The sequence below is a fragment of the Charadrius vociferus genome, unplaced genomic scaffold (assembly GCF_000708025.1).
Source record: "Charadrius vociferus isolate BGI_N301 unplaced genomic scaffold, ASM70802v2 scaffold740, whole genome shotgun sequence".
In the NCBI taxonomy this organism is placed as follows: Eukaryota; Metazoa; Chordata; class Aves; order Charadriiformes; family Charadriidae; genus Charadrius; species Charadrius vociferus.
In genome coordinates, this window is record NW_009646517.1 from 1117623 (window position 1) to 1128098 (window position 10476).

The 10476-nt window shown below is 44.2% G+C and overlaps 1 protein-coding gene across 1 annotated transcript in view; it reads right to left on the reverse strand.

Annotated features, from left to right (window-relative positions):
- Positions 1-10476, reverse strand: part of UGP2 (UDP-glucose pyrophosphorylase 2) — a 20385-nt gene that overhangs the window by 7074 nt on the left and 2835 nt on the right. The window lies entirely within an intron of this gene.

Genomic DNA, 10476 nt, shown 5'->3' on the forward strand with positions numbered 1-10476 from the left:
GGGGGGAGACTGACTCGATGGGGAAGAGGAGGGGGAAGAAGAAATCAGGCCAGTTACACCACCTCCCACAACCCTCCTCTTGTCCTGCAGAAGGAGATGCGTTCTCCTCGTGAGCCATCCGACTCGCTTCTCCAGTAGGACGACGCGCTTCAGTCAGGCCATGATTTAAGAACCCAAGGTCCTGCATGCAGGACGTCATACAACTCTTCTTCCCTGAGCAGCTGAAACTCCCAGCAGACTATTTTTTAGTTTTTTATTTTTTTGATACTTTGCTCTGAGGTTGTCAGAGGCAACGTTCTTGGCAAAAGGTGGGTTCTTTGACTCAGTCGAAACCAATTTTTATTCCACCTACTAGTCCAATATAATAATTCCTCTCTCCCAATAGCGTGGCTACAAAGTGGAAGAGAGTTCTTATCCTGTTATTTTCAGGATGGGTTCACCCAGCTCACACTACACCTTGCAGAAAGTCTTCTACCTTGCTGACAGATGCATCCTCCAGGTTTAAAAAACAGAGTACGGGCTACGGATGGAAAGCAAAATCAGGCTTGTAATGACAGCGTGCCCTGCATGAGGCATTGCTTGTCTCCTAATGCAAAGCACCCAAATGAAAGAAACAAAGGTAACAACGCAACGATAAGTATCATGCCAAAACCATTAAAGCAAAATCAATGCAGTTATCCTTTAACCCTAGAGATTTTCTTCAGCAGAAAAGCCTCGGTGTTTCAGTGCGCTGCGTATTCTAGTAGCAAGAAAACGATTTTAGTTCTGATAAGGGGTGTGTAAGATGCCCAGCTGATTTCCAAAACCAAATACACACAGAGGAGTTTTCAGAACTGTGTTTGCTTTGGGCAAGTCGGGCTGAAGTTCCAATGGAAATTCACATTGCACCGGAGCAAGAGTCACATTTCTTACTCAGATGTGCCGGGGGCGGAGAGGAGAGGTTGCGCAATTCCAGCACGCCACAGGCGGCGGATTAGAGCAGATCCCTCACATTAGGGAAATTCTGCCTTGCGCAGAATCTGGAAAGCTTACGGTATATATTTAAAGGTAAGATCACTCCGCAAGTTACTGTGTAATGACTAACTAAAACTCTCGACCAGTGGAAACTGGCCCAGGAGGAACATCGTGCTGCAACTGCTTTAGCTTATTAGAACCAGAAAAATTTCCCAATCCATAAGACATGTACTCCAAAAAAGTGACTAACGTAACTTGAAAGCCCTACTTTCTCACTAAAATATTTTTAACTAATATGAAAACATTAAATATAAGAATAGCATCGGATTCCTTGTTGAAACACTCTAGCTGTCGAACATTAAAAATACGTGTCGATGTTGTGACTTAAATTTTTGGCTCAGTGGGCAGTGTTACAGAGGAACAAGACAAATTTCGATACTTTTGCAAGACGTACCCATCAAAACAAAGATCCGCGACTAAAATGATGAGGCTTGACGAGTAAACCTAGCAGTTTCTTTCTTTTAATGCAGGTGGTTTTGGGTTTTTTTTTTTTAAAGCTAAATTCTGCTTTGCCGCTTGTTTCTAGCGGGTACTGGGAGTACAGGTACCCCCAGACTATACTGATCGCAGGGGAAGAGGTGACATCCAGACTCGCTTGTGGCTCTACACTAAGATTTAACCAACGCATTAAAGCTGGGAATGTTTCCAGCGACATGCTCTTAAGCAAGTTCTTGCGTTCCTACCTACCGAGTAAGTTCAGACTTAACTATCCTTCTCCAGATTTCAGAAGTTTCCTCTGCCAAAAACTCCTGTGCGGGTAAAGAGCTTTAGGAGTAATGCACAGACCATCCTAAGCGTAAAGTTATCGCCGCATTCAAGATAAGTACCATTCAGCTTGTAAGAGTAAGAGTGAAAGGGAAAATGAAGCGACTGCTTTCCAGATAAGTCACAGTCACGGTAGTTAACCAGTTTTTATTTCACTCTTTCAGCAGGCTGGAAGGTAAACGTGGAGTTATCGTGACTCAGGCAGCAAGCAGTAACACAATCTCTGCTGCAGTCATCTGCTAGCAAGTCGTCCTTAGAGAAAGAAGTTCACCGATTAAAGAATGCAGGTGATGTCGGCGTGCTGTTTCCCATTTAATCAGCAGAGAATGCTAGCCACAGAAACAACGAGCCATTTCAGTCACTGACAAGCACACAGATTTGTCAGTAAAATCTGCGCGGATCAATAAAGGATAAGGGAGTGGAAATTTTGCCAGCCAAGGCTTTAATTTGAACTCTAACCTTCGGACCACCAGAACTTTGATCCCTAGAAATTTACTTACATCACCACAATTTGATTCTAAGAGAGAGAGTTTTCAAACAAGGTTTCAGGGGGTCCCAGCAGTTTGACAGACAGCGTCTCAGTTTCCGCTTTGTATCGTAAGATTATGAAATAAAACACTACGCTTAACACAGTAACGCACGACTCAAGCGACCCATGTAAAAAAGTATACTAAATCAAAATGATTGCTCTGGATTTCTGCTACCTTGAACGGAGATTCAGGCTCCTTCCTTGTTAACCAGCTGGTTTAAAGACAGATCCCTTCATTAAAAAAGCTGACAGCTTTAAATGCGTAGCTCAACTGGTAACTTCACAACTTGTTATAATTTCTGCAAATCGCTATTATAGGCCAAACATGTTACTGAGAGGTATCTTAATTGGACCACTTTGCTAGGGAAGCAGGTCTTCCCGTTCCAGCTTTCTCCTGTGAGGGTGTGAGAGCATTCATTTTAGGCAAAGAGGTTCTTTATCTAGCAGTATCAAGAAATTAAACAACTGTTCTAATCGCAAACACATCTCCACAATTAGTCACACAGTGCCTAGAGATAACAGGATGGTGCCGTATATTATTTCCAAGAAACACAGGCAGGGTACGAAACACCATGAGCGGAAGGGAAATATTAATCCATTTTTACCTTGCTTTTTTTCCTCTCCGTGCCCTCGCCCAGATTTGCTGGTTATGATCTCTGACCAACTGCTGCCTTTTCCCGACTTTCCCTTTTCGACCCCAAACCCTGGCGCAGCCTCCAGATTATAAATTGTGCTCAACCGCATCATGCAAAGATGACAGAAGGTTGAAATAAGTAAGGAAAGAGACAGCTGAGGTTGATAAGAGGGAAGAAGGTGGAAGGTAAGGTGACAGCTAGAAATGAATGGAGTCCCAGGGCAGAGGGGCAAAAGAACCCAAACCAGTCCCGAAATAACAGGAAATAAACCACCAACAAACTGTCAGTTTTCCAGCACAAAACTCTACTACTGGGCTTGGGCACAAGACTTCACAGAAGATCACAGTGATGCCCAGTAACACAAACGTAAAACCAGTACATCTTATCAAAACATTCCACTCCGCGTTTTAAAATTTAAATTTAGCAGCAGCGTTTCGGAAGCATCTCCACAGTCCTACTTCAGCAAAGGTTTAAAGGATGCGTAACCCAGGAAGGAAAAATTGGGAGCAGCCGTACGTGGCTCCAGAGCAGTTCAGGGCTGATAAGCCCCACCACGGTGCAGCCCAAATGCCCTCCCACGGAAGGGAACAGCCCGGCAGAAGGTCCCAGGAAGGCTGTGGTGGGATCCAGTCCTACGCCCAGGTCTACCTCGTCCTGGGGTGTAGGCACCAGTTCCTAACCACAGCAGCATCTGCCCTTGGGTCTCTCTGACATATGGCTCTTAACAGATTATTATTATTATTTTTAATTTGGGTTTGCACCTGTAAAGTTGGGAGCTCAGCATCCTAGGAGATCTGCAAAATGAGTTTGGGTGCTTAGGCAGCAATCTGTTGTCGTGTCTCTTTTAATGCAGAAGATATTAATTCACAAAATTTAAACAACCCACAAAGCGTTTTGAAAACGTTTACCTGTAGTCAGACTTTCGGTAAATAAACAGCAACATCCGCACTCACATGAAGCTGTTGTGTTACATGGGGAAGATGTAAAACACCTTGAAACAAACCAGTTGATTTTCTTGTTTTTGAAGTCGGGTGTTCTCTGTGTCAAAAATGCGCAACACGCTGGCCTTGATGTTTCCCGCTCCTAAAAAGGGGTGAAGAGGGAACAGAAGGAGGCCCAACCTCCTAATGGTTGCGCTGTTTCTACAGGGCTGGTACTCTTCCTTCCGCCGCACCAGAAGCGGTGCGAGGTGGACAACTGGAAAAGGCAGGTCAACAGCAGCAGCTTAATAAGGAAGACTAGCTGTGAGGTGGACCTATCCACCGGTGAGGTCTGAAGGAAATATCCCTCCTGGCTCTTCTCCCTTTAGCGATGGCGGGAGCCTAACATTTCTCCAGGCATTCTCAAATACTCTTCTTCCTCCTCTGCAAGTGGAGTTTGGTCTCTATGGCCCTGAGCCGTGTTCACCACATCCAAAAGTTACTAAGCTACAACTACTTGTCACTTGCATCCATCCTGCTTTCCAACACAATTCTGCCACGTGCATAGACAACCGTTGAAAGAATACCAGGCTGCGAAGGATGGGGCAGCCGTAGCAACCTAGATAAACATCACGTCAAAGCCAATTCCTAAATACTCACATCTACCCATCTCAAAAAGGACCATTTCAGAGTGCCCACACAAGCCCCTTATGTTACCGAGGAACACTACAGCCCTTCATCGGGAAACTTATGACTGGCAACAGAATTATTCAGCTAAATTAAGACAGAGAAAGCTTTCAAGTCTGCAGAGTTGTTTTATTTATAACTTAGCCGAGTAGCTCTCTTCTTCCAGAAATTGAGATGGAGAGAACTAGGAGACTAATATTTAGGGAGGGGGAAAAAAAAAAAAACAAAACCAACAACCAAAACAAACAGAACATATATGTACAAGGCTTATCATATACGTGTGTGCTGTGTTCACACACACTCTTTGAACAGGAGAAGGCTCTCCTGAAAATATTAAGAGATGACAGTAAATAAGGACTACACAAGTCAGCTGCTTCGGGTACGAGGAAATGGAAAACACATTACACATACACTATCTTACCTCAGTTGGACAAGAAGGCCAGATGATGTTTAAAGGGAAGCTTGTATGGCAACCCTTCCAATAAAGAAATAAAAACTTTATCACTCATGTAACCAAGCCTCAAGGGATTGCCAATCAGCTACAGCTGTCCTGAAAATATCACTAAACACTGGAGGTTTATGGAGCTTGTCACCAATAAACCCAAAGTTCCTGCACGGCGTGCCCTCCATAAAACAGAAGCAGCTGACCTCAGCAAAACACCGCACAAAGACAGCGGCAACAACAGCTCTAGCAATTAGTTATCAGCAAGCACTTTTGCAACCAAAAAGAGGCACACGCTAGACTGGTCTTGCCTCCGCGATGCCTTAGCATCCCCAGATGTCTCTGTTCATGCAACAGAGCACATCTGCACGACTGAAGTAACACGTACCGAGGGCAGGGCAGCAGCACTGCCTGCATCTAGCAGAAAGTCATCTATTAAAACAGCATCCACCACACCTTCATAGAATGATAGAACAGTTTGGGTTGGAAGGGACCTTAAAGACCATCTCGTTCCACCCCCCTGCCCTGGGCAGGGCCACCTCCCACCAGCCCAGGTTGCTCCAAGCCCCGTCCAACCTGGCCTTGAACACCTCCAGGGATGGGGCAGCCACAGCTGCTCGGGGCAACCTGGGCTGGTGCCTCACCACCCTCAGAGTGAAAGATTTCTCCCTAATATCTAATCTAAATCTCCCCTCTTTCCATTTAAAACTGTTCCCCCTCATCCTATGGGTCCCCTCACTGATCAAGAGTCCCTCCCCAGCTCTCCTGTAGCCCCTTTAGGGACTGGAAGGGGCGCTGAGGTCTCCCTGGAGCCTTCTCTTCTCCAGGCTGAACCCCCCCAACTCTCCCAGCCTGTCCTCCCAGCAGAGGGGCTCCAGCCCTCCCAGCATCTTCGTGGCCTCCTCTGACTCTAACTACACCGATCCACCCCATTCTGATGTTGGGGGTTTCCTTCTGTGTGAAGCCTTCAGCACTCCTTAATAGGACCATGTGGCAAATAAGATGACTTCATCTCACTGCCTCAGGCAGTCCAGAGCAGGACGGCTGCTGCATTGGCAGTACGCACACTGACTGCCACGAACCTTTTCTGAGGCTATTAGGAATTAAGCAGGTGTGAGGGAGAGAATCTGAAGGTCACGGAGGGCAGTAATGCCTGGATCAAAACCACAGCTTCAAGCTGAGCTGCAGCAACAGGTTTGCATGTCAGATCTGGTCATCTACTCGTTGCAGATCCAGAGGACAGAACAAGTCCAAGGAACCTTTAATAGAAGGGGACCTTTAAATTTCAGATTTATTGCTAAGTGGAAGCTAGGGGAGGATGGAGAGAGGAAAGATACAAAGAACTGCACTATTCTAGTTCCAACTGGAAACTGCACCATTTTCACCAGTCACGCCAAGCTCTCACATAGAGAATTCGGAGCTTACAACAGCTATGGCCGTGCTAGACAAGAATAACAGAGGCACATTCTATAAGCTTGAGGTAAAAATCATTTTCATGCAGGAGAACTCAAAAGTCCTTTGCATCTCATGCGTCCCTTTCCTTCTTTTTACCCTTCCTTTCCATTCGAAAGACTACCTACAAGCAAATCCTTTAGCAGTCTTCCAGATACTATGCAAGCATCTTTGATGTAAGCAGCTTTGCAGAATGTTAATATGCAAAAATCAAACTGAACTGAAGCTTTTTGATCTAGTGCAATCCCTCTCTTATTCCAAATGCATATCCGTTCAGGAATACCATCTGTTCATAGTTAGTGCATTCTATCCACAGTTCTTTTATTCTGCTGTATTTTCAAAAGGAAACACGCAGAATAAATGAGAGAGGCAGGACATGGGTACAGCATTTCAGTGTTGCAGGATGCGTCTGAACAAACTACAGCAGGTAAAAGATCCTGAAGGTTACCAGCATGGATTTGTCAGAAAGGCAGGGACAGCCGATACAGCACAAGGGGCTCATGAATGTAAGAACCGACAGCAGATATCCAATTCCAAGTGCAAGCTGAGAAGAACACACACACGCGCACATTCTCTCAGTTCTTATCTAAAGAGACGGTTGCCCAAACTACCAAGCACTTTTTTTTACTCTAACTACACCGATCCTTACGACCCCTGTACCCACAGCCCCTTACATCCCAAAGGTCAATACTGAAATGAGTTACTCAAGGGTCAGGGTAGCTACACGCTGTCAATATAAGATTGAACACAAAAAAAAACCCCACACAGTGCTGTCATTTCACAGAGGACACATGCGGGAACTTCTTTCCAAAGTTCCTAGAACTCTTCAGGAAGAGAAGTGCAGGGAAAAAAAAAAAAAAAAAGCAGAATCTCCCTGTGTTTTGCCAACAGAGATTGTGTTCAAACTGGGTAGACACGCTTAAAAGCAACCGTTCTTCTTATTAACAAAGAGATGATAAACACTGATTTTGATGTACTATATGTACATCAGAAAGCTTAACAAATAATTCTCTGCCAACAGCATCTAGAGCTATTTACACTCGGTGCTGGGCACAGCTAGGGAGAGAAGTGTGACTAGATCCTCACTCCTCGCCATCACCTCCCATCCACTTTAAGGTTGATACCAGCCCATATGAGACCGCAAACGGATTTTTTTTTTAAATAGATTTGAGCTTTAGCTGGGTGGGGTGGGAGTCACACCCACCATGTTCAGAAGCTGTCTGAAAAGCCAAGAAAATGATTTCACCTTTCAAGTCTCCCTACGTTCTTCTTACCTCACTCACAATATAGCTCTCCAAACAGAAGAAAGTCTGCCACTCAGTTCAGGGCCAGACTGCCTCAAAATCATTTGCTTTTCCTAAAGTGCCAACCACCCTCTCACGTCTTCGCTATGATGCCCGAAACTAGCTCGCACAGAAAGCTCAGAGTAAAATGCTCATGAAGTTAACGGTTCCATCCAGGCCCTCCATCAAAGATTTAGTTCATTGGATGTTGCATCAGCGACAACACAAAATTTATAACTCAGCCTTGCTAAATATTTCGGTTTCTTTTGGCACAGGCGTTGGCAATGACAACTTGGCAGGGAAGCCCCGGCTTTTGAATGGGCTTTAATTCAGAGAATAACAAATGTCAAGAACTCAAATTCAAGCAGGATCCTTGCAACATCAGGACTGCCGGATGCCAATGCTATCATCTAGCAGTTCCAGTCGCGAGTAGGCACTAATATGCAGAACTACCTCATCACCTACGAGCATAAGCAGTAATAAAAATCAATTCTTGCTCTAAGGGTTTGGAATAGTGGACTTGACAAGTAAGTGCTGATGGGGAAACACTTCAGGAACAAAAAAACAGGCAGGAATGACATGGCTTACAGATGCATGACTACAGCATTACTCATTTGAGAGGTCTCAAAGCTGTGGTTTGGGATTGTTTTAAGATGACATATCTAGCTTCTTTTGGTTTTGCAGACAATGTCACAGAAGTGATTTTTCAGAACAGTTTGCATGAGGCAACGTTGGGAGTTCGCCTAACAGATTTCAGAAGCATACTCCTACTGCAAGGAGGTTTGGAAGAGTTTGCCAGAGACAGACAAAATGAGCATCAGGGCTGTCATCATGGGTAGACTGGAAAGGAATACACCCATATTAGTCAATATGTACTTACAGAACAACAAGGAAATATTTACACAGCACCAAGGGACAGTTTTAGAAATAGCACCAAGTGAACCCTTAAAACCTGTTTCCAGAGTGGACGATTAGGAAGACGTTTTGCTTGTGAGTAAGAGCGTGACATTCTTCTCCTTCGTGATATAGTTCACCGAGTTGACAACCTAAGCTGCAGACAAGAATCTAACCACTAGGGAAACAAAACCTCTAATAGACAAGCTCCTTTCACACTCGCGTTGCTTCGGATGCTCCCTTTACATCCTAGATGGGGTTTTGCATCGCCATTCTGAAGTTAACTTGGTGACTGCAGTTCCCTCGGAAGGCCTCCCAGCAGGACTTTGTGATTGCTTCCAACTCAAACAAGCAGATCACTGCAATCTACATCAACAGGATTAAATTACACTTGCCATGTCCACATTCTTTACCTCGTCTCCTTGTTACCCAGCACTCTAAGTTTACTTTCTTCTCTGAAGACTGTAAGAGTAATGGGTACTAACTATGCCAGCCATCACTGTAAGCTTTTGGACATATGGAAGCAAAGCATCTGGAAGGAAAAAAAACAAGTCAGAGGTTTACGAATATCGTGTGAAATGGGTTCAATCTTCTGTTATCGTTATCTGGAGCTTGCAATGGGCTTGCCCATCGGTATTAGTTGTCACACTGAAAACATGGAGGTCAGGGATGAAATCTCCCATTGCAGAGAAAAACAGAGGGATATTACAAGACAATCACGTCTGCCTCAATTTCCTGACAGGAGCCTTTACTGTCAGGAGATGCTTCAGGAAAGAACAGAAAACTATATTCAAAGAACAAGTACAATGGATAACACATCAGGTGACCCATGGAAGTCTGATCAGAAATTCTGCTCCTGCATAGCACAGTCCCCATGGCATCCAGCAAAAGCCTGAAACGCCTTTCCCACCTAACCTGAAACTCAGAAGTACCTTATGTAAAATAGAAAATTAAAAAGACAAAGCCTATAAGTGCAATAAACTGCTCATGAACTTTTTTTAAGCTGTTAAAAAAAAAAAAAACAAGAAACCACAACCAACTTTGGCACATTTTTTTGGGTGCTTTTGGTTTTTCTCAATGTATATACACACACACACACGTGTGTACATCTGTATCTATATATACATACACACATGCACATATATACCTAAACACATACTTTGAACTCTACTGGGTATCAGCTAAAGATTACACATGCCAGAATGTTCAGTGCTTTGGACTAATCAAGCAGCAAACCAATTCTCCAGAACAATCACAGGCAAATAAATCCACACTGGAGAGAGTAGGTAGTTGCTTTCTAGGCCATGATAGTTGTAGCGCGAGGTTCTCAAAAGCTGCTCAGCACTCCACCTCCATCACCACCACCTCATAAAACAAGGTCATCCAGACAGGCAACTATAAATCACTTCCAAGATTACCGGCCATTACCAACTAACTTTCCAAACGAGTCTTGCGTGTACCATCCGCTGTGCTGTTCTAACAAGACCAGAAGGAGAGGACACTGAGTTTTTATAGGTAGGAAAAGAAAAAACTCAACTAGAGCCAAACAAAAGCAGTTTAGAAGAATCTGCAAATATTCACAGGTGGATACCTGTCCCAAAGAACTCAGTTCTGCAGTCTTTATTCTGAAGCTCTCCTAAAATTATCACTCTTTACCCCTTTCTAAAAGCTCCTACTGTTCTTACCTATACTAGTTACACTGATAATTCTGGAATTCTGGTCTTGAATAAATCAATTTTCATTTATTATTCCACAACTCATACCCCCCCAGCAAAGAGTATTTTGGGAGAAGTTACACTGCAGATAACCTGAAAAACATTTAATGTGAGACACTTTTCACAGTATGGGCCCTACA